Source organism: Mytilus trossulus, chromosome 6 (genome assembly GCF_036588685.1).
Source record: "Mytilus trossulus isolate FHL-02 chromosome 6, PNRI_Mtr1.1.1.hap1, whole genome shotgun sequence".
Taxonomy (NCBI): domain Eukaryota; kingdom Metazoa; phylum Mollusca; class Bivalvia; order Mytilida; family Mytilidae; genus Mytilus; species Mytilus trossulus.
This window is the reverse complement of record NC_086378.1, coordinates 79,073,813-79,098,211: the sequence shown is the minus strand read 5'-3', so window position 1 is coordinate 79,098,211 and position 24,399 is coordinate 79,073,813. Positions and strand designations below refer to the sequence as shown.

The following is a 24,399-nucleotide window of genomic DNA, read 5'->3' as shown; positions in this document are numbered from 1 at the left end:
TACCTGTTCTTATATCTTGTTCTCTGTCTAATATCTTGTTAATTGTTGGTAGGGAAAATATATGTTGATAAAGTTCCAAAAACTACCATATTTATGATGTTTATACAACTTGCATCTATCATATTACAGCCTATCGTTATGTTCTTCCTGAAAGCTTATTTCTTACTCGTTACCAAAATTTTAACGAACACCAGATCATTTTAAAAGTTTAAACAAATCTATAGTACTATATAATATATATGTTTTGCCTAGGATATTGAATTTTAAATTCCTGTGTGTTAATCAATTGTCTGTTTTACAGTTCCGCCGGATCCTCCTGTAATAAATGGACCATCATTCCTGATATCAGGACAATCTGGTACCTGGATTTGTACTTCTATAAATGGATACCATGCACCGAGTATTTCAATGGAAATACATGGCAAACATTTTGACGATATAACTGTTGTTTCAAAATATGACGGTTCATCAAAAGCATATATTGTGACTGGTTCTATAAACTGGGCTCCTACTACTGCAAATGATGGACAGACGATACTATGCGAAGTGAGGCACCAAACTTTGACGACACCACAAACAGTCGGTCTAACGATAGCTGTAAATGGTTTGTTTATCTTTTAATAACATCACGTCGATATTGTAAAATTTCTCTGACGAAATTCATCTGTACTATTTGCCCGAAAAGAAAATTATTATTAAAACACATATATGATAATCATAAACTCGGATCGCCAAAATGGCATTCCTGTGTAAGGCTGTGTTTATTTTATTCAGAAAAGACCACTGACATAAAAGGGCAATTATAAGTATATTAAAACGATTTAAAATGAAAATAAGATGTGCTGATATTGCCAATGAGACTATTGATCACCACCAAATTTCAAATAAACTGAAAGTTCAATACTATAGATCAAATTACAGCTTTCAATAATGAGCCAACCAATACATTGTATTTGAAGCTATAAAAGACCCGACATGACTATTTGTTCAACAAATTAAGTGAGAAAACTAATTTCATGTTAAAATCCTAACTAAAACCGAATATGATATATAGCTAACAAAAGACAATCGCTAAATTACAGGCGTATACATTTGAACATGTAACATTCGCTGCTGTGTTGAGGGCGTCTTATCATCTCGTGATGTGGATAAGTGATTTTACAGCATAACATTAAAAAAAAGTCAAAAATATCATCTGAAAAATGCCCGACTCATCCGTTCTGAGATTACATGCCGTTTATGAAAGGCATTTCAAATTCAATAGCCAATTATGATTGGAGAGCCGTTGTGTATTGGTTATTGCATCGTACTACTAACACAAAGGTTCCTGGTTCGATTCCTGTCCGGGATTAAAAATTTCAGGGACTGAATTTTCGGCTCTCCCTTGACAACATTTTCGAGTATGGCCTTGAGGAAACGATGATAGTTCATCGGAAGGGGACGATAAACGGCTGACCCGTGTTAAGAGAGAGCCATATCTCTTGCACGTTAAAGACACCTTTGAAGATTTCGAAAAGAGCAGTCTAAAGCCGCTACAATGCAGCAATTATACAAAGTGGAAATGGATTAATATAAGTTGCAAAACTTGTTTCCCAATTCACTATAAACAAATATGTTTAAACTAAATTATGATTAAATAAAATGTCCAAGACTAAAATATATCATTATCGCTTCTCATTATATTATTAAGGTGGTACCTAACACTACAGGGAGATAACTCTGTAAAATCAGCAGAACGTTTTAATGACGTTGTGTTCTAAAGGGAATATTTTAAAAGCTTCTCAATGATCAAAATCACTGTTTGTCAAACTGCTATATAACCAGTGTATTTTTTCTGATTAAACGGTTGGTTCAAATTTTTGAATTTTTTATGTTTTTGTCAAAGGGTCAAAGTAAATACTTTGTTAAAATCTAAAGAAAATTAAACGAGCAAAATTAATTTTAGTTAAGGTGTTAGGTACCACCTTAACACGTTTATCTTGAACTTTAAAAAAAATAATGAAATAAGCATTTAAGAGTTAGAATATCCCTTTAGTATCTTTCGTCTCTCTTTTGCAATATAATAACATATCAAATCCGTTCAATGTGTGTTCACCACATTGTATAGTACAAATGTGTCTTCTTTGAAAAAACATGTGATCTATGCAAGTAAACAATATAATGACAATGCATTTAGGGTTATTAATGTTCAAAGAAGGCAACTCTATCTCTTATCGCATAATCTGATTTAATGTTCCCATCCTGATCAAATGTGGCTGCAAAATGTATGCATTAGACACAGACAAAAAATGCCCCTGTTAACAAGTGTTTACTGCAGGTCGGAAGAAGACCAATGCTGACCATACTCTTTTACCCAAGTCGACCTGCGGTTTTCCTTTTTGTGTGGTGTGTGATTTTGTTTGTCTGTTAGTCTTTTTGTATTTTAGCCTGAGCGTTTTCAGTTTGTTTCCGACTTAAGAGTGAATGACCCTCTAGTATCTTTCGCCTGTCTAATTCTATACCGACGGTAACTGGTACTTACATAGAACAAACGTTGGATTTCATATTTTTGTTTTGAATACAATACATACAGTGTATTTCATTCATTTCAGCATCAGACACTCTGCAAACAGTCATTCCAATGTCTTCACCAGAACTGACATGGGGAGAAATTGTTGCAATTGTTCTTGGAATAGTTTTCTTTTTATTACTTTTATTAGTTTGTGGATTATTACAAGGTAAAGCAATAATTTGTATCTATATCTAAAAATACATTCACTATAGAAGACATTTATATGTTATACACTCGAATCTTGTCATCAATGTTGGTGTACCGAAATGCTTTACGAATGAAAATGCTGTCATACACGAAACATTAAAGACAATGAAAAAGATATGATTCATAATTTACCTTTTAATACTTAATCCTTCTTAGCAAATTTTCTTTGCAAGCAGAGTTCGTTTCTTCTTCAAGATATACAACATAACTAACAATCCAAACATCTCATAACCTCTCATAGACTTAAGCCACATTCACTACCCCTTTCTTTGTTTACCCACTGCCAATAGAACACACTTAAACAAGTTTTTTTTTATATATATATGTACTGACCTTCGTAGACTTTTCAGACAATATGACAATTGAAAGTACGTACCACAAAAAACGATCCTTCGTAAAACTGTCTTTATCTATAAAGGTCTTAGTACCACTATTTTTTTTAATATTTTTTGTCCTTTAAGTGTTTTGTTTCCAAAGAAGAATTAAATCATCTATACAAAAATTTTATTTAACTTTAGGTCAAACATTATTTACGATGATAATACAGTTTCAGCTCCATATTACTTAACAAAATGGTAATTTCTTTGAACCTAAATTCGAAATAGTTTAGAATTTACAAAATAAGAGGAATATAAAAGAGGTAAGTTAAACTTCACAAGAAAAAAGAATAGACCTCTATTTTGAACAAAAACCTACAGTTGTAGAAAAACGAACTGCGGCAAAACACTTGGTTGATTAAATATAATCTTGATGGGTAAGCATATTTTTCTTCATGTGTGGTACCTGTCGTTTTGCACATTGAAAGTATAAACAACCACTACGAATAATAACATTATTAATATTCCATGAGATAAACATCTTTCGTTAAATGTTTTGCCTTGTTAAAGGTTGTTGTGCATGCTGTTGTGGATCTGGTGCTAGAATATATGAAGAAAAACGTGAGGCAAAACTTATGTATCAAATTGCCGTTATAGAAAGGTGAGCTAACTATTCTTTACTACTTATCATTGCTTGAAATTTCCCGGTATTAACAATTTTAAATTATCAAAGGCGCTAGATACCAAACGTTATGTCAAAACTCATATTTAAAAAAAAAACACCATTTCACCCATAAATAAAGGCAACAGTAGTATACCGCTGTTCAAAACTCATAAATCCATGGACAAAAAACTAAATCGGGGTAACAAACCAAAACCGAGGGAAACGCATTAAATATAAGAGGAGAACAACGACACAACACCGAAACGCAACACACATAAAAACTGTGGGTTATCTCGAGATCTCCTGGAGGGTAAGCATAATCTGCGTCAGTTGTGGCGCCCGTCATGTTTCCAATGGCAAATCAAAATTGCACAGTCTTTTTTTTTTCTTTTTTTTTAATTAATCAAAGTTTTATTGCACTTCTGACCGAATACGTTTTGCGGTTTAATTACTTTCAAGATCATTGGGCCCGGTATATACGAGATTGAAGTCCTCAAAGGAAAAAAACCTCCCAGTGATTCAAAAAGAAAAGCTCCAAACATAGCTCTTTCTTCAAATAATGTCAGCATCCTTAGATGACGTCATATGTGTCACTTATTTAAAGACAATTTCACAGAATCAAATACGTAATTTTTCTCTTAGGAGTATCCACATTTATTATCTAACAATATCTTTTATTTCAGAGAACGAAAAGACTATGAAATTACAAAATATACAATAGTAGGACCTGAAAAACAACAAATTATGGATCATGACAATATAAAGTAAGTAGTGACTTATACCTACATGAGATTTGGTTTACTACACATCACTCGATTACTATGATTTAAATCAATTGATATAAGAAGATATGGTGTAAACGTCAATGAGACATCTCTTTCGAATTCTTAGATTGTACAAAGTGAACTATTATAGCGCAAATTACGCACACATGGAGCCGAACAGCAATCACATAGTGTTTAGAAACTATCATGATCATCCTGTGCAGAGGACACTATTAAAATAAAGTTGATATAGATTGAGGCAACAGTAGTTTATCGATGTTCAAATCTCATTAATCTATTCAGAAGACAAGGTAGCAAAAAATTAGTGAATCGCTAGACCGGGTGCGTCGACATATGAAGTGTCTTATGATATGCATTTTTTTTTACCGCCATGCATATTCCCACTGAGTGAAAGCGCAAAATTGAGCATTACAGTTTGATAACAGATTGGTCGACTATTCTGTTATCTTAAAATCTAAGACTGGAAAGACATGAGGCATATAGAAGTTGAGACCTAATCATATTGTATTGGTCGTCAATTCATGATTGTTAACGCCAAACGATTGGTGCTGACATTATGTAAAAAAGAACAACTGGAAATAATGTTTAACCTGCTTTGACACATTTATCAGACGTGTATGTTTTTATAGACTTATTACTGAAGTAACTTAATTACAAAGAACCAAATGCCAACGAACAAAACAAAACCAAATCTTACCGAAACAACACTTGACAAAGAATAATCACATAGGAAGTACACGAAAGATTGAATATCGTGAGCAACTAGAAACACGTATTTAAATGCATATGCTTTGGATAAATAAGAATATTTCAATAAGTCATGTTAGTATTGTTTTTCATTGTTAAGGACAATTGAATGAGGAATCGCAATCCGTGATGCAGTAAAACAATACTGTGTTGGCTATAACATATCGAATGTCGTTGAAACGGTTATAAAAAATGCTTTCAATGCGTTTTTTTCTGTATTGATTATTTAGCCAATCAAATATTTTTAGACCGAACAAAATATTTTGTTCAAAAAAAAGTTTACTTAAGGAATCAAGCTTTAATCTGAAACACGAACAACCCGGGGATGATACCCAAAATACTACAAATAATTGCCATGACCAACATGACAGATGACATTTGTGAAGCAGTATTTGGTTTCCTTTACGATGCTCTTCAACATATTCCGGTTTTTGATATGGTAGGTTCGTGTTGATTTTTCTTAAAGTTACTGTATAATGCTTGGATTTTGTGCATACCCGACGGTATTTCCTTACACCTAAATTTCAAAATTTCTATTTAAGTGATAAAAGAACATCTATTTCAACGACATCAACAATTGTATCCACTCCACCTTTGTCCCGTCCATATCATATACCAGGCAGACAATATACATACGAGGAGGAAGAACGCAGGCGTCAGTTGTGGAAGAAAAATAAAAGAAGTGGACACGCTAGTGATGTACAGATGGAAGAACAAATTGTTCTCCAAGAGAAAATTGTGAGCAGAGGCATGGGATATGAATCATAAAAGCAATACACAGAGATTTGAATGGATGCATTCTTTTAAAATGTATTTTTGTGTTAAGGGAGATAACTGTAATGACTTACTATTTCCAAAAGGGTTTTTTGGTAAAAGTTAATTCAAAACAATTTTTATGAAGGATGAAATAAAAATGAATTGAAATGTTTAACAGCATATAATTAAACAATGAGGCAAAATCAACTTTTGCAGTACTTAAATGTGTTTTCTACAGTTAATGATCTAATAATCAAACATTACATATATGTTCAAGTGCTTTTTGATTGTATAATAAGAGTCGTCTATACTTATGGGTAGGCTGAGGTTTAACAACCATTTCACGTGTTCAAAATAAATTAATGATTAACTCTCTCTCTCTCTCTCTCTCTCTCTCTCTCGTCCCGACTTCTTGAAAAAAGGCGACCATGCATAATGACGTCATGAACATTAAATCTTTTGCAATACGATATGTATCTACTCTCGAAAATAAAAATAAAAGCTTAGATATGTAAAACGTTCGACAAACATTGCGTTTTAAATTTGATTTTTTTTTCTATCTCGAGTGTGTATTTATTTCACACTCGATGCAGTGTTAAAACTATATTTACGTTACTACCTCATTGACGTTTACACCACATCTTCTGTAAATATATATTTGTAAACCGAGTAAATTTGAATACTTTTACTATAATTAAGAATATAACTCAATGTAGACTGATATTCCCCAATTTTACACATTTTTACTTTCATTTTTTTTTGGCCGCATATTGTTGTCGATAAAGTGGAATTACTGTAATACAATTGTACAAAACCGAGTTTAATCTTGCCATTTTCTTTCGAAAGAAATACATGTATCAATTCAGGAATATGACAATCGTTTGCCATTCGTTAAATGTTTTTTTGGCTTTTGATTTGGTCAATTGTTAAAGAAGAAAGTAAAATCACTAAAATACTGAACTCCATGGAAAATTCAAAACGGAAATTACCTAATCAAATGACAAATTCAAATGACAAAACACTTCAAACGAAGGAATAACTGTCATATTCCTGATTTGCTACAGGCATTTTCAAATGTAGAAAATGGTGGATTGAAACTTGTTTTATCGCACTTAACCTCTCACTTGTGCGACAGTCGCATCAAACTAACTTTCCGTTTAGAACATATGTCTACTGTTTAAAGTATGCAAATTAATTGTAGTTTTGTAGCATATACTGAACAACATGTATGGTCTACTTTTTACTTGACATATATTAATTTATATATATATATGTTTGATAGTTGTATAAGAATGTTCGTAAATTATCATTGAATGAAGACTGATTCATCTTTAAGATAAGATTGCATTGACAATCTTGTTTGCATATGCACATTTTATACTGCCATATTATAATATTTGATGTTTAACCTGTATTTCATATAGCTACATGAATTGACTGTTCATGCGCAATGACAACGAAAAGTGCTGATGTATTAAATACATGAATACTACTTACTTATCTTTTATTGGTACATTATATCGACAATATATCCCCCAGGACACTAGAAATTGAAATTAGTGACTTTCGACGAGGTGTTCTAGTTTCGCTAAAAGAAATAAACATATTTGTTTGAGTCGTTTTGTTCCACTTTTAGATTGTGCATTAGTTATATATAGAAAATTCAGTTTCTTGATATTGTGGAAAAGGTTAAATGACTGTTAGTGAGTGGATTTAGGTGAATCTTTTAATTGTTAATGCTACTATATCAGACGGCAACTTAAGTAGATTTTACTTTTTCACAATTTATCACAGGCTTTATCTGACTAATGAAATAATTGTTAGAATAAATAATGTTTGTAATGGTTGAAGGAATTTTATGGTTTCATTCCATGAATTATTCAATACATTAGTCAAATATATATCTAAAACATTGGAAGATGGATTTAAGGTTTCAATACTGTAAACCAAATGAGTTTTGCGAGTGATTTTACTTTTTGAAACTTTTGTCATTAGAAACCAAAAACGTTGTCAGAGTAATAAAATTGCAGAGAAACAGTTACACGAATCTTCTTACAATTCTATGTAATAGGATTGAATAATTATTGCTTTATTTTAGGCTTAGTCGAAATAGGACAAGATAAATGTGACGTTTTAATAGTCAAGACAGTTGATTTTCATTCGTTTGGTGTATTTGAGCTTTATTTGGCAGTTTGATAAGGAACTTTCTTATTTGAATTTCCATTAGAGTTCGGTATTTTTGCTATTTAACGTTTTACACAATCCTTTGACAAATGCTTATGATCTGATGTACTTATGAAAAAATAAATAATTCACGTAAAGTAATAAGCAATTGTATTCATCTATTTCTTTGCAAACTAAAAGTGGATGAGTGAACTAAAGAGCATTTAATTATATCTTGCAAATCACTTTATAAGACACTAGTTCATGATAGCTGCAAATATCAAAACATAATGTAAACATGTATACTCATATCATATCATCACTATTTTGCATTATTTACCAACACAGACCATTTTCTTTACATATCGAAAAACGAAAATGTGGTATTACTGTCAATTAGACAATTAGCAACAAAAAAAAACGAATACCATTGACGATACCAAATAACAATCACCGTGTGTTCTATATTTAACAACGGGCAAAATCAAACATCATAGTAAACTATAAAAAAAACCGAACTTGTTAAGATTTCTGTACTACTCTCAGATTTGTACAGCCGTTTTATTCATCAAAAACTTTCATTTCGTTAATTGTTTAAAAAAGGTAGTATATAAAAACAATACCAGAGAAATATAAAAAAAACTACTGTATTTGATGTTTTTCCAAGGGTCATTTTATCTCTTCTGGTCGTGTTGCTTTTGGTCGTACATTTGCAGTAGAGTATATGAATATAATTAGATGTGGTATGATTGCAAATAAGACAATTTCCATACGAGAAAAAGTAACGTAAAAGAAGCCAAATATGAGTCACTATGCGAGGTTTTTGATTGGCAACTTAGTATCAAATCTTAAAACAAGCTTTCAAATAAACGTTTTATAATATATCCTATAATTTCTGACTTATCTCTCTTTTTACGTCTGTGATGTTTGTAAAAATCACTAATTCAGGTCGAGACAGATAAGAATATCGATATTTGAATCGCGCATTGAATAAATGTATTTTTTTCGTGTCTATTATCCTATTCTTTCTGACTTATTTCTCTTTTAATGCTTTATAAAAAATCATTAGAACAGGTCGAGACGGATAAGAGGCAATGATAGTTTAAATTTTAAATATTACATCGAAACAAAATGGAAAATGAACTCAAAATAGAGCAAATTTAATTAAAGACTGGATAAAACGTCTTCCCATTATATGCACACACGCCCGATTTGCGAATTATTGAGACATCAAAAAAACATGGCGTCACTTTATTACCAGTATTAGAGGCAATTGAGTACGTACGTTGTCACAAATATCATTCAACAAGAATTAAAGGAAAATTCAAAAAATATTGATCAGTTCTTTAATCAAGATTATCACATTTTCTTAATCGAAGGACTATTAGGATTTTATTTTATTTTAACGAATTGTACCAGATTGAATTTAGTCCTGGTATCTATGATGAGTTTAGATATAAGGTAAAATCGTGTATAAATCTTAATTCTCTCTTCCGGTTTGACCAACCTATTTTAATTTAATTAATTAATGATTTAAGAATGCCTTCTTGGTGTAAACAATTCAAAGTGTCTTTATTTCTGTCGAACAAGAACATTCCAAAAAGAAACCTATGTAGAAAAATTATAGAAAAAGTTTTCCACTGATATTCATGTTGTGTGTAGATGTTTAACAACAAAAACTTCACTCTATATTTGATCATGTCAATCCGAAATAGACTCAATAATTACTATCGACTAACGAAACCATGTAATACCAACAATTGCATAGTACCTATAATTGTCGATTACTTTAAAGGTATGTTGACCTCTAGTCAGACAAAAATCCCGGACATGTACTTATGACTACATAAAGTAATATTGGTAATAAGGATATGAAACTGAAATAACGTCAATGTAATATAATCGTGAGCTTGTTCATTATGTTTTAATATTTGAACAGGTATAATGTAAACAGATGATGTTTGAACGTTGAAATCTTAGTATTGCCTGTACGTTTACAAAATAACTCTACAAAATATGGTAATGTACTGAAAATAATGAAGAGATTAAAACTGTAAAGGTTCTACTTAAAAGATCTTTATATGTAAAAAAAACATTTGAAGAAACGTTCAGCAGTTAGAAATTTTTAGAATGCATGTTGTCAGCATTTCTTGTTAGTTTTGTTTTAAGTAGTTTCCAATTCAGGGATTCATATCAATTCGAGCAATTACTTTTAATAAAACTGATATAACTAGGATATCTCGTAGTAATCATAAGTGCAAAACTCAGATATGAGCGTCCGTTTGTTATAAGCCTTTCTATGTAATGTAATAGTCCATTTATCTGCCATTTGTTGAGCATGATCCGCTCATCTTTACGGGGAACTACAACAACTTTATTTGTCTTTTTGTTTGAATTTTGTTATTCATCCGTGTTGTATAAAGCAATACAACAGTAGTATACCGCTGTTCAAAAGTCATGATTCAATTGAAAGAAGACAAATCCAGGTTACAAACTAAAACCGAGGAACACATCAACTGAAGGAGGAAAGCAAAGGAACAACAGGAATACTGGAATGCAACCAAAACAAACGATAATTAAACATACATCTTTGGAAAAGAAACGAATTATTAGATAACAAATGACAAATTTCGTACAGGACATTGTAAGAAAAAAATCTATGTCTGTGATGCATGTTTACATATGTTTGGGTGCTTAATCGAAGTTTTTTCACATTAACTTATTATGATTATCTAAATATCACAGAACAATGTTACCCATGGCATTGTCAGTTCATTTTCGGCCAGAGTTTTTGAATATCCCATTTGTATCGCTCACTTCTCTTTTTATTGGCGATATGAAATAAATATAAACTTTAATCGTGTCTTTTATTCTGTTTTTTATGTTCATACATTCTATCTTCCATTGTGAATTTCTATTAAGTTTGATGTGACATAGTGTTTATTCAATTGTGATCCATTTAAAGCATTGTTTGTTTAGTACAACATTAAACAGAATGTTTGAACAAGCTTACATCGTCGATATTGCAAAAGAATTTTGAAATGAATTCAACTGTCATTTAACAAATTAAATATTACACCTAAAGATTAAATATATAACTAAACATGCACATACCATGCTTTCAAAATCTTGTGTGCATTATTTCAGTAGAATTAATAATTAACCATTAAACTATCGAATGAAGATATTCAATTGTTTTTCATTCAACACAATTTCAATGATACATTGTTTCAAGTTGTATGAATAACATGATATTGATTTTTCGCTGTAAGTGACGTGCATAGTATCATGCATTAAAGCTGAAAAGTGTCCAGTTCAGAAGGCAATTATTGATTCATTTTTATGTTTGAACATCTAATATATTGACATATGATCCTATACTATTTACTCAGTATGTGACAAAAAGTGTGGTCAGCACAAAAACAGGACTTGGACCTTTCCGGCAACAGGTGCATGTTGAAAGATCATGCAATAGCTATTTTCCAAAAGTGGACGATGAAAATTCTTTTTCGAAACATTATCAATCTCATTATAATGATAGTTAATGAGCAACATAATTGATATCTTGATTAAAAGCCGTTTAGTTTAGTTTAAATAGTACTGATTAAAGAAAAAATATAACAATGTATTAGAACAATGTTTTATGAAATTCTAATATGCGATTTGAAAAAAATTATGGGATTTTATGTATGTAGATTTCTTAGGCTTGTATGTAGTTCACAAACTCCCGAAATATAGTATCATCAAAAATACCATGTTTTCTTTATTCACTAATATTGCATCAAAATAAACGAATCTACAATATACATTTTAGTAAACCACAGGCATACAGGTGAGCAGTTTAGCTAGCTTTAAAGCTAGGTGTTATCCAACTTTTCTATATAAGAAAAGGCCTGTACAAGTAAGAAATATACCAGTTGTTATTAATTTGTTTGATGTGTATCTGCTTTTGATTTTGCCATTTGACTATTAAATTTCCGCTTTAACTTTTTCTCAGAGTTCAGTATTTTCGCAATTTTACTCTTTAATTGATATACAAATGTAGAAGTTGTAGTGGAACCAGTTTTCAAAGTCATTCAAACTATGAAAGCGAAAGTAACCGTTTTTCATTTGTGTTCTACCGAAATCTTGTTAAGGTATTTGCCAATAAAGACTTAAACATTAACATTTGACATCAGTCTTCATTTTTAGTGACAATGTAAAATCTATACAAATTAAGACCAAAAGCGAACATAATCAAACCTCAAATTAGGGGTATATGAATAGACATGAATACAACTCAAAAGAAATATATTTCCATAGTTGACAAATGAGATAACTTCATGCATGTCATGGTGTCGAAGTAATAGTCAACTAAAAGACAGGTACATACAGAAATAAACCAATAATGAATCAATACTGAGATAGGGATCAGACCTAGATATATTATTTTTTGCATGACCTATTTCACGTGCCTTGGAATATGATTTTAAAGACAGATTCTACAGCAGTCAAGAAAGAAATTGTGAATGTTTATTTAATTGAGCAGAACAGTATGTTTATATAAGACCCTGTCAACGAAGAACGCCTCTATGGATATGTTTCTTACAAAAAAATGTTTTATCATCTCCTTTCAATTGCTTTTGATTTTAGAGGCAATTTATGTAAACTCTGTATATGTTAATGGAAATGGTATCTTTAAAATATATGAAAACTATTTGAAGTTTTGAATAACTTTTAAATGGTATCACGCATTTGTTATCATGAAAAGGGTTTTAAGATCCAGTTTGTTGAGAGAGTTTAGCTTTGTTGATTTTTTTATCTTTCATCAATAGTTATTCATTGAATGTGCTAAATGATCGACATGGATGTATTGTTGACAATTAATATCGACCATTCAGGGTTTTTAGTACTTTTTTGTTACGAAAGACTTGAACATGTATTATAATAATGCCGATGGGGACATTTTTTCAATACCTCAAACGAATTTTCTCTACCAATACATGCTCTGACAAATCATGTAACTAAGGTGTTAATCTAGATAAACAATTGTGAACACGGAATTATTGCAAAGTTTATTCAACCACTGGCTCGGTGCCGCTGCTGACGGATGTTTAGTCCCCGAACGTATCACCAATCCAGAAATGAGCACTTACGTGTTGACATGAACCCTCAATGATTGATACGTTCCTTTTTGAAATAATAAATATCATATATATATACGAAATCCCTGGTTTTCATTAGACACAGTCATTGATTTCCTTGTTGTGACGGTATTTATCCCCACTTGAAAGATTTTAGGAATTGTCAATGCTCTTCAAAGTCATGTAAATAAACTTAAAACGCACGTGCACCACATTGTAAGCCTAGTATCCCTATAAAATTCTAGCTGCATGCGGCACAATTTTTCTTTTGGAATTTGTTATAATCAACTTCGTTTGTTTTATGACTTCCAACTGTTTTACTTTAATTGCTATTGATGAGTTTAATTATACAGACGAACCTCGCATTAGGAGTACTATATTATGTCTGGTATTTTTGCTGAGTTGTTTCTGCATGTCACAATACTGTACATATATATAGTTTGTCTATCAGAAGAGTTCATTTTGATAAATCGTCTGTTTTCTGTTAAGTGAAGACTTGTTTGTTTTTTCGTCTTTTTACTTTTTATTAATCCATTGTTCATTTTTCTTTTACATTTCAAAAGTTGAACTAGTTGCTTTCTGTTATCTATTTTGAATTACTTAAGTACAATCTGGTTCACAGTGGGATTCCTGTAATATTTTGTGAGTTGTATATTTATTAGTATATTATTAGTATATACTAAATTTTGTCCTGGTATCTATGATGAGTTTATTTACTACCACTGGGTCGATGCGACTGCTGGTGGAGAAATATTTACCCGAGGGTATCACAAGCCCAGTAGTCAGCACTTTTTGGCGGATATACTAAATTTAGTCCTGGTATCTATGATGAGTATATTTTGTCTTTGTTTCCTAATGTTCAAGCTTATATGTCATGGTTCATACAATGACAAATTGTAACACAACACATGGTTATTTGGAATAGTAGTTTATTCAAGCCCGTCTGGACCAGTGTCCATAACGGACGGTCTCCTCTATACAGTAAAATACACAAGTATATATACAGAATATAAACAGTGTCAAGGTTTCTATTAACTTGACCATTATAGTCTTAAATTAAAAGATACAGGGATGAATATCTATTAAGTTGACTCTAATTGACATGTTTTGGCCAACCTGGAAATTAATGGTCAAAGAATACACGCATGTCCAGTGTTTTAACTAATTGTTATTGCTACATGTCTCCACATGGTAAGCAATACACGTATGTCCAGTGTTTAACTAATTGTTACATGTCACCTCATGATCTGCATGTAAATATTTCATATGCAGTAGCGGTCAATTGAACAACCTTTTACAAGGTCATGATTTTCTTAATAGATATTCCCCCGTATTTATATTATTCAATTTAATAAACATTTTAAGAATATATAATCATCAATATAAATATAAATATATTTTATATATATTTATATATATATTTTTCGCCTATCATATTGTCACATTCCTCCCTTTCTTAAGAAATATAATTTATATTTTAGTTAAAATCGGTGACAATATGAATGCTTGCAAATTTCCCTAAAAACAACAAAAATATTCATAAATAAAATCATTTCAAAAGTTCAACAACATCTAAATGTTCAGCAATGTATAGTTCATACAATTCTTGTGTGAATAACTAAGTTCGTAACATCAACTATTGGAACTTCTTATTCCTAGAAAAAAAGCGCAACCATCAACTGCGGACCGTCTTCATAACCCCGACTCCAGTGAACTGCTCCTCTGATCGTCGTTGTCAACTCCAACAATCCATTTGTTTATCTGCGACACCAATTCCCGTCATTTAGAAGTTCTGCAATCATTCCAACTTCATGTGATCCACCATCCGTACTTCATGTGATCCACCATCCGACCTTCATGTGATCCACCATCCGTACTTCATGTGATCCACCATCCGTTCTCCATGTGATCCACCATCCGTACTTCATGTGATCCACCATCCGTCCTTCATGTGATCCACCATCCGTACTTCTTGTGATCCACCATCCGTACTTCATGTGATCCACCATCCGTCCTTCATGTGATCCATCATTCGTACTTCATGAGATCCACCATCCGTCCTTCATGTGATCCACCATCCGTACTTCATGTGATCCACCATCCGTCCTTCATGTGATCCACCATCCGTTGTTGATTTACTCCTAACTGACCTAGCTTACCTACTCTGTTAATTCAGAGTCCCTGACTAGGTTGCTCAGTTATCACCGGCTGAAACATTACAGGAAAATCTACCTGTGATGCTGTAGAACGATTCCCTCTACCAATAAAAAGTTATGTGATCGTATAGTTTTATGTACATCTTAACGTCTGCGTTGTGTCCAATGATCAAAGCCGATATCCAATACTGGATAATGGTTCTTATTGGCTGGTTCTCAGTAATGGTGCAGAAGCTATTTTAACATCTCTGTAGGCAGTACCATCGCCCTCAACATCAGTTGACACCATTTGATTGCCACCAAGGTATCGTGTGACTACTTGAATCTCTCTATTACTAAATTCTCTTGGCTAAACACCTATTATTACACTTAAAAATATTTTAATAACAAATACCTATAAATATAGCAACACAAATAAATTAATGCATTTACTAAATTTGATAGTTCAAAGTCGTTCTCAAGTTCTAACTGCTTTTTATCTATTTGAAATAAGAACCAAAAACAATTTAAACTCAAATACAAAAACAATAAAACTAATAAAATAAACTTTTATCTAGTATTAAGAATGAAAAATTATTTACAATGAGGTTTAACATTTAACCAACACTTTCCTTCCTTTTTCATAAACAAAGCTGTGATTCAGAGATTACTGATATTTATAGGATTTCTTAACAATCAACAATTTTTCAGCGAGCAATCTGAAGCGAGAATTAGAATGATTAATCAAAACAAAATTATTTTATATACACATATATTTATTTAAAAACAATCATCACGAAGCCTACAACTACGACATGTTAGTCGTTCATTTTATCAAGATAACAAGATATGTTTGAGAAAAAGTTAAACATTAATTGATTTTTCTTTCAAACTTATGATTTATTTTTTGGTGTTATAATTTCATCAACAAATATATTTTGACTACTTTCTACACTTTATCTCTCAGAAATAAAATCATTTGTCATCTCATTAAACGGGGAAGTTATAGATGACCTCATATTCCTCTATGTTTTCTCATTTTTCTTGGTTTGCTAATTTTCTTTTAATTTAATCAGCATCACATTAAAATATTTGCGGAAGATATATCGCGTCATATTTGTTTATAACGATTAATCATATGATACTTATTTCCATATTTTAAATCCTTAATTGTTTTCTTATGAAAACATTTTCATTTTTAACCCTTACTATAGATTTATGTTCTCTATAAATAATCCTATATTTCATCTATCGCTAAAAACTGTCAATACTTTTAAAACTTATAGAAACCTACATTTCCCTAAGAGTGGACTTACCACTTATATCAATTTTAATCATTTAGGCGCCATTTTCTGAAGATAGGTCCGTCATTCTTTAAAAATACCACAATAACTGTGCGAAAATAAAGGTTTGGATTCTAAATACCATAGAATATTTTGTTTCTCTAAACAAATGTGCTTACGCACTTACCAAACTGCGTCAACCATATTTGAACAACCATATGATTATAACATCGCAGAAATACCCTTAAATCCGTCGCCAAAAGTGTTCTTATGAAACTTTCTTATACCAATATATATAGGCGCGTATATTTTAGAATTACTGATTGTCTCTTCAGAAAACAGATCAAAATATGAATAAAAAATTAAATTATTATATTCAAAATCAAGATATATTAAATGTTTTGATATTATCATTATTCGTGCATTTAAATACTTTAAAATATAACCAACATCTTTAAAATAGTTTTACCTATTGTTATTTAATTCTTAAATATTAATATTCAAATGTTGTTTTTTCTTATTTAAATATCTATTCTGTCTTTTAAAAAACAGCATATAAAAACTTCTCATTATATCATTACAATATGTACGCAAAACTTATATATTGACTTATACTTTCAAATACCTACAAAGTTGCCAGTCTTTTATATTGACTAAAACAATCAAATACCTATCATAAGTACCTTCACCCTTATCATAATGATTACATAAAAAAATATCAATAAAAAAAATAAAACCTTCACCATGGATTTATAAGAAAAATAAAAAATATCTACATCATAGTTCGCTTAAAAAAAAAAACCATTATCTAATAAACATTTTTTTAATGAGTAAATCAGCATCTTGATCATGAACAATTGTGCTCACATCTGATACACCTATTCCTAATTTGTCTGATTTTGAACCATCAAAGCTTTCAATCGAATTAATGCCTTTTTTAAATACCTTTTGAGTGAAACTTTGAACTTGTGTTTCTAAATTTTGAAAAACAGACCCTGCATTAAATTCTTGTCTAGCCATTTTGAGAAATTAAGTAAAGAGTATCAAATAAAAAGTCACTTTACCTTATTATCCTTTGGTCACGGTTAACCAAAAATAACCACATGTAACACAACACATGGTTATTTGGAATAGTAGTTTATTCAAGCCCGTCTGGACCAGTGTCCATAACGGACGGTCTCCTCTATACAGTAAAATACACAAGTATATATACAGAATATAAACAGTGTCAAGGTTTCTATTAACTTGACCATTATAGTCTTAAATTAAAAGATACAGGGATGAATATCTATTAAGTTGACTCTAATTGACATGTTTTGGCCAACCTGGAAATTAATGGTCAAAGAATACACGCATGTCCAGTGTTTTAACTAATTGTTATTGCTACATGTCTCCACATGGTAAGCAATACACGTATGTCCAGTGTTTAACTAATTGTTACATGTCACCTCATGATCTGAATGTAAATATTTCATATGCAGTAGCGGTCAATTGAACAACCTTTTACAAGGTCATGATTTTCTTAATAGATATTCCCCCGTATTTATATTATTCAATTTAATAAACATTTTAAGAATATATAATCATCAATATAAATATAAATATATTTTATATATATTTATATATATATTTTTCGCCTATCATATTGTCACAAAATATACCTTTCTTTGTTTCAATTTAACAATGTTTTAATTGGTATAAAGCATGGTATGATGAATACGAAACAAGTGCATTCTGAATCATTTCATTAAATTTATGGCCGATTTGTACATTAATTTATTCTCATATTTACCTCAATCATTAAGTGGCATGGAAATAAAACAACAAAAAAACTTCCGCATAAAATGAGAAATATTTTGTCATTCACATTCAAAACAGACAATTGAATATTCAGATTTTTAAAAAGTATATCCATAAAACATGAATTTTATTTATTTTCTTTGTTTATTTATTCTAATATCAACACTTTAATATCGTTACGTATCGCACATGAATCAAATGTTTTATCTGTTTTAAAATATGTATGATGTGGAAGAGTAACATTTGTTCTATTGTCACATTGGTGTCTCGTGATTATTTTTTCGGCAGAGACAATTTGTATGTATATGGTTGTCATCTTCTCTCGTCAGTGTTTGACTTAAAACATTACTTTCATGAAGTATGTATCTGATGCTTTTTTCCAGTGTATTTAGACGGATATTTTTGATTATTGTTTCGAACTGTGTGCTGCAGGTTTTTGGTTATATGCTTTAGTTATAGGGTTGCATACGTCGATATCAAGCGTACTGTTTTTCAATTCCCTGGTTTTTTAGTCATAGATATCTAAGATTCTCCAAATGTCATTGTTTTACGTGGTTCCGTTTTAATGTGCATGAAGTATTCTCTATTTGATGTTTTAAAACCAATTATTAATTATTAATCACTAGTGTAGTTAAGTTAAAGTACTTTAGTATAATGATAAGAAGTGGGATAAAGAATAATGAGTTAATGATGTAAACTTGCTTATGTAACTGTGCATAATGATCGCTTTGAAATGTGGTATAGTTATCAAAAGTACCAGGATTATAATTTTATACGCCAGACGCGCGTTTCGTCTACATAAGACTAATCAGTGACGCTCAGATCAAAATAGTTAAAAACCAAACAAATACAAAGTTGAAGAGCATTGAGGACCCAAAATTCCAAAAAGTTGTGCCAAATACGGCTAAGGTAATCTACTCCTGGGGTAAGAAAATCCTTGGTTTATCGAAAAATTCAAAGTTTTGTACACAGAAAATTAATAAAAATGAACATATAGTTGATATTGATGTCAACACCGAAGTGCTGACTACTGGGCTGGTGATACCGGCGGGGACGAAACGTCCACCAGCAGTGGCATCGACCCAGTGGTGTAAATAGTTATCAAAATGCTATGAACTGCATATCTTTGGTGGCTTCTTTGAAATCTCTAAGGACAAGTTTTTCTTGTTATTCGTACAACAGGAAATGCATACCCTTTTAATCTTCATCCGTTTTAAATATAGCCGAAGGTTGAGGTTTTTCTCGGGGCACGCTAGCTACTTTGACCTAAACAAAGCTGGTTGCAATGTGAAGAAATGCAGATCTTTGGTGGCTTCTTTGAAATCTCTGAAATAAAGTTTTTGTTGTGATTCATACAACAGGAAATGCATACCATTTTACTCCTCATCAGTGTGAAGTATTGCCGAATATCGAGGTTTCTCTAGAGGTACTCCAGATTTTTTCACCAAAACAAAACAGGTTGCAATGCCCAGTACAAACGTGCTGCACAAAACGGTGAACACAAACAATCAAGCTATCAATCATTGTGAAGTTAAAGTAAACCCGAACGTCGTTTCTTCATGTTTGAATTGAAACAAGACACTTTCTGGATTTACCGTCATCAGTAACGCTCAAAACCAAATATTTAAAGGCTAATGATGTTAAAGAACCGAATCATGTGAAAGGTACATGACTGAAAAAAAGACGTAAACGTAATAAAAATAAAATATTAGAGTTTCAGTTTGACGCACGAATAATAAGATATATGCTTTTTGGGTTTTTTTTCGTTATAGCTGAGGCAAATTGGAAACTTGTCAAGACATGACTAGATGTGAATTTATAATTTTGATTGAATTTTTTTTACCGTATGCAAAATAAAATAAGAAAATTAATTTCAATTTTAGGGTATGCAGATCGAAACTTAGTTTTTGCTCTTTTTATTGAGACTATAAATAAGACCAGTCTCGTATCATAAAACAACAATTTGAGCGTACCATGGAAGATCAAACACTTATTTGATTTAATTTCTATACACGAAACACATAGATGCACATCACCTACTCGATAATTTGTGTGTATACCTTCCTTTTGATATTTCAATTCATTAAAAAGTCATAATATTCAGTAAATATTCAGTAACAGCTCTATGCATAATAAAAATTTAAACCCTTACCCTACAAATCTACCACGACATAAATACAAGTCTGATAAATTTGAATTGGATAAAAACAAGCTTTTTGTAACTTTGAAGTCAAACCTTTCAAAACTACTTTGTACAGTTCAGTTTATTATCGTTGCTTCGCTATCCCGTTTAAAAGAGTTTTGTTAGATCAATAATATGTTTTACCCGCCATATGCTGTATAACTATCGGTTCCAAATCAGAAGCCTCTAATTCAGTCTGATTTGTTTCTCTTTTATTGCTATCAAATCTGTGGACTTCACCCATCCGGCAATACAAAATTTCCTTAGTGGAGCTACCATCAAAGAGGGACAGTCAAACTCATAGATAAAAAATACACTGACAACGCCATGGAAATTTACCTTCATTTTCCAGTGGCGTTTAGTTTTTTGATATTATGTCCTTCGTCGATCATGGCCAATCTCTTTTCCAGAACTGGATTGGTGTATTAATTGTTAATATGTTTTACTTTAACTTGTAGTCATCTGTTCGTTCCATATTTACAGTGAAAGTGAGCTGGGTTGCATTGAAACCAAATTTTCAGTTCAAAGTAATCAAAGATGCCCTCTATAGTCGAGTATTTTCAGCACAATATATTAGCATGTTTTAATCCCAGTCAACTCTGTTGTATTAGATGAACACATCAACATATTAAGACAAACCAATGCATCGGATAAATCGAATAAAGGAAATTGTGTCTGCCACTGCAAAATGAAGTTACTGTTATTTTGGCCGACGCTACCTGTTTGCGTTTTTGAAGTACATGCAATTTACATTATATTAGTCATCTTATAAAGGATGAATTAATAATATTCGTAGCATTTAACGGAATAAAATAGAAGTTTCTTCATAAAGAAAGTTTAACAAAGAAAACTACATTCTGGAATAATATTTCAACTGGAACAAATATAACAGTATTTGTTGTTCCTTGCGGAAAAAGGTTATGATATTTCTGTTCCAACACGAACATATGTAATGGCATTGTTTATAACATAGTTTCGTTTGAACTTCTATTAGGCTTAACAAATATAAGTTGACATATGTAATACGGGTTACCATAGGTCACTTCTTCCGGAAGTGCATTATAATAAAAAATTATCCATGCTATAATTGTCAGCAGTATTTTTTTTTAATTAAGTGTTTATGCCTTATTAACTTCCACATTAAAGGTAATGGAAACCGCAAGCATCAAAATAGACGTATTGTTTGAGGTAGATCTCTTTTGGCACAATAAGGTGTCTGTCGTATATCAGATTATTAAAGTGCATCTTGATGAATTCGGTTGACAATTATTTAACTCATTATATATTTTGCATTAATGTATATTGTATTATCTAGTGTAGGAAGATAGTTATGTCTATTTAAATACCTTTATTAATCAGTTTTGAGATTCAAATTTAAACATATACCCACATATAACACCCTCTTAAAGTGTTCCATTTAAAAACAAATTAAACGATAAAAAGCATAGTACTCATGCGGTGATTGGTACCAAACTTTTATTTCACTTCGAACGCTTATCATTGATAAATAATAAATTTGCTCGGCAATCGAATAGACAAAGAAATGTACAACACGAATTAAAATCCAAGCTTAATTTACAATAACTCTCCACCAATAGTATCATTGAAATCAGGATTGGTATCATTTTAAAACCACAATGACTAGAAGCAGCTAGAGTAACCAAATGCAATAAATATTAATCTTCATTCACCGTGAATTGAACACAATCTTAAACAGCCGTCCACTCTTTTACTTTATACATTGACGCAATGTAATTAGTTTCTTTGTTTTGAAGTGCCAGTCACTAGTCCCTTGATCCGATTTATCCTTTGCATTGGTTGTTCGTCATTCGTTCATGTCTTCATCTGATAAACCAGAGTTTACTTGGTTTAGAATATGAACATTATGTTTTATCTTCTTACTGTCTGAGAGTACGATGTATGTTACACCTTTCAAGCCCAGCAGAATGAAATAAGTCCAAAGGAAGTCTATAATGAACAATCAAAGATTAAACTTACAAGGGATTAAGCTCTGTATGACGTATTGCATGACCACAATGAAGTTTAAACAAAAATATATCAAAAACAATAAGTAATACTATATTCTACTCACGTCACACAGAGCGCATTTTCAAAAGAAGTGCATAAGAATATGCCTTCCTCAATTTTTGTGGTTAATTTGTTTATCAACTGCTGCACTTTAAATATATTGAAACTTAAATTTACAAAATAAATATATTATTTAAGGGGGTCTCACTCACACCATAAAAGTGCATATTTGATGACAGAAGGACAGATGTTACCATTATGTGTAACTCTATATATGTTTTATCATTATTGATATGGTTCAGCGTGGGCGTAAAGTTATTAAATCTAATTTGAAAGGCCTTTATGAATATGTTTTAAATTTAAATCTAAACTTCTACCCACACAAAAACACCCTCTTATAGCATTCCTTTTAAAACAAAATCTGATGTAGGGTGGATATGAAAAGCATAGTACATTAGTACCGACCAATAGCGTAACGTTCATTGAACTTGAAAATATAGCAATCACAGATGCAACGTTCTAAGTCAGTTTAAAAACAAAAGGCACAAACTATAAAACAAAAACTTGTAACTTAATGCAACATTATCATTAAGGAGACAACTAATCGACAATTTTCAAAAACCGATTAAAAATAAATCAAAACCACATTGAACATGTTGAACATTATTAGCTTAGTTTAGTATTGAAATACAACTTCTTAAAGAGTTCGTCCAAGGTTGAGCTTATCTTTTTTCTTGCCTCGAAAGCTAAGGGTAAAGTGGAGTCAACAGCAATATAATTCAGTTTGTGATAATAAGAATTATCTTACGGTGACCACTTATGGTTTGTCATCGATATCTGGTAGGCATTTGTAGTACCATTGGCACATCACAATACTAATACGACCCACGCTCGTTCGTGGCCCATTGACACTGAACATTTGCATATTTTAGATGTTTCAATGACGAGATTTTATATGTGTCAATAAAAAGTTTTTGAAATGTAGCTATCGTGGGGGGGGGGGGGGAATTACGCTTTGCTCCATCTTTATGTGTATGTTCGCGCCATATTCTGTATACATTTGCATTTGGTTAATTTACAATTGTAGATGTTCGCGCCATATTCTGTTCACATTTCCATTTGGATAATTTCAATTATAGATCACCAGCTTTGTTAAAAAATAAACATGTTCGGAGCTTTTGTTTAATCGTAAAACGTAGAACATTTTATTTTAACAAAATGTATTATCAAGTTCTTATTTCTTCTACGCTGAATTGAATGAGTTCAGAGTTTGGCGATTCTGAGGCTTGAATAAACATTGCATTGAACAGCAAAACAACGGTACAATACCAGCCAATCTGCATGTTCTACAAGGGAATTGGTTATCAGATTGATCAACATTTTGTTTGCAGTGAAAGAAAGTCTTCAAAGAACACAAACGACTCAACGTTAAAATGCAACACACAGAGAAACGAACAATAATATAACAATGACCATCTTCCTGACTTGGTGCAGGACACTTTTAAAGGGGGATAAAAGTGGTGGGTTGAACCTGGTTTTATGGCATGCCAAACCTCGCACTTTAATGGCAAAGTTAAATATAACATTGACATGACAACATAATATTACAGGACTACAATACAAATAAATAGGAGAACATATTAGACAAAGAAAAACAT

General features: G+C 31.4%; 2 long non-coding RNA genes across 2 annotated transcripts; one reads left to right on the top strand and one right to left on the bottom strand.

Annotated features, from left to right (window-relative positions):
• Positions 1-507: 507 nt before the first annotated feature.
• Positions 508-3,736, top strand: LOC134723781 (uncharacterized). Its single transcript, XR_010108177.1, has 3 exons — positions 508-604; positions 2,592-2,717; positions 3,646-3,736. It is a non-coding gene; the product is annotated as an uncharacterized LOC134723781 (long non-coding RNA).
• A 10,489-nt stretch (positions 3,737-14,225) lies between these two features.
• LOC134721946 (uncharacterized) lies at positions 14,226-18,122 on the bottom strand. The gene is made up of 2 exons (XR_010107946.1): positions 15,398-18,122; positions 14,226-15,327 (listed from the first exon to the last, which is right to left on the bottom strand). It is a non-coding gene; the product is annotated as an uncharacterized LOC134721946 (long non-coding RNA).
• Between the last annotated feature and the right edge of the window lie 6,277 nt (positions 18,123-24,399).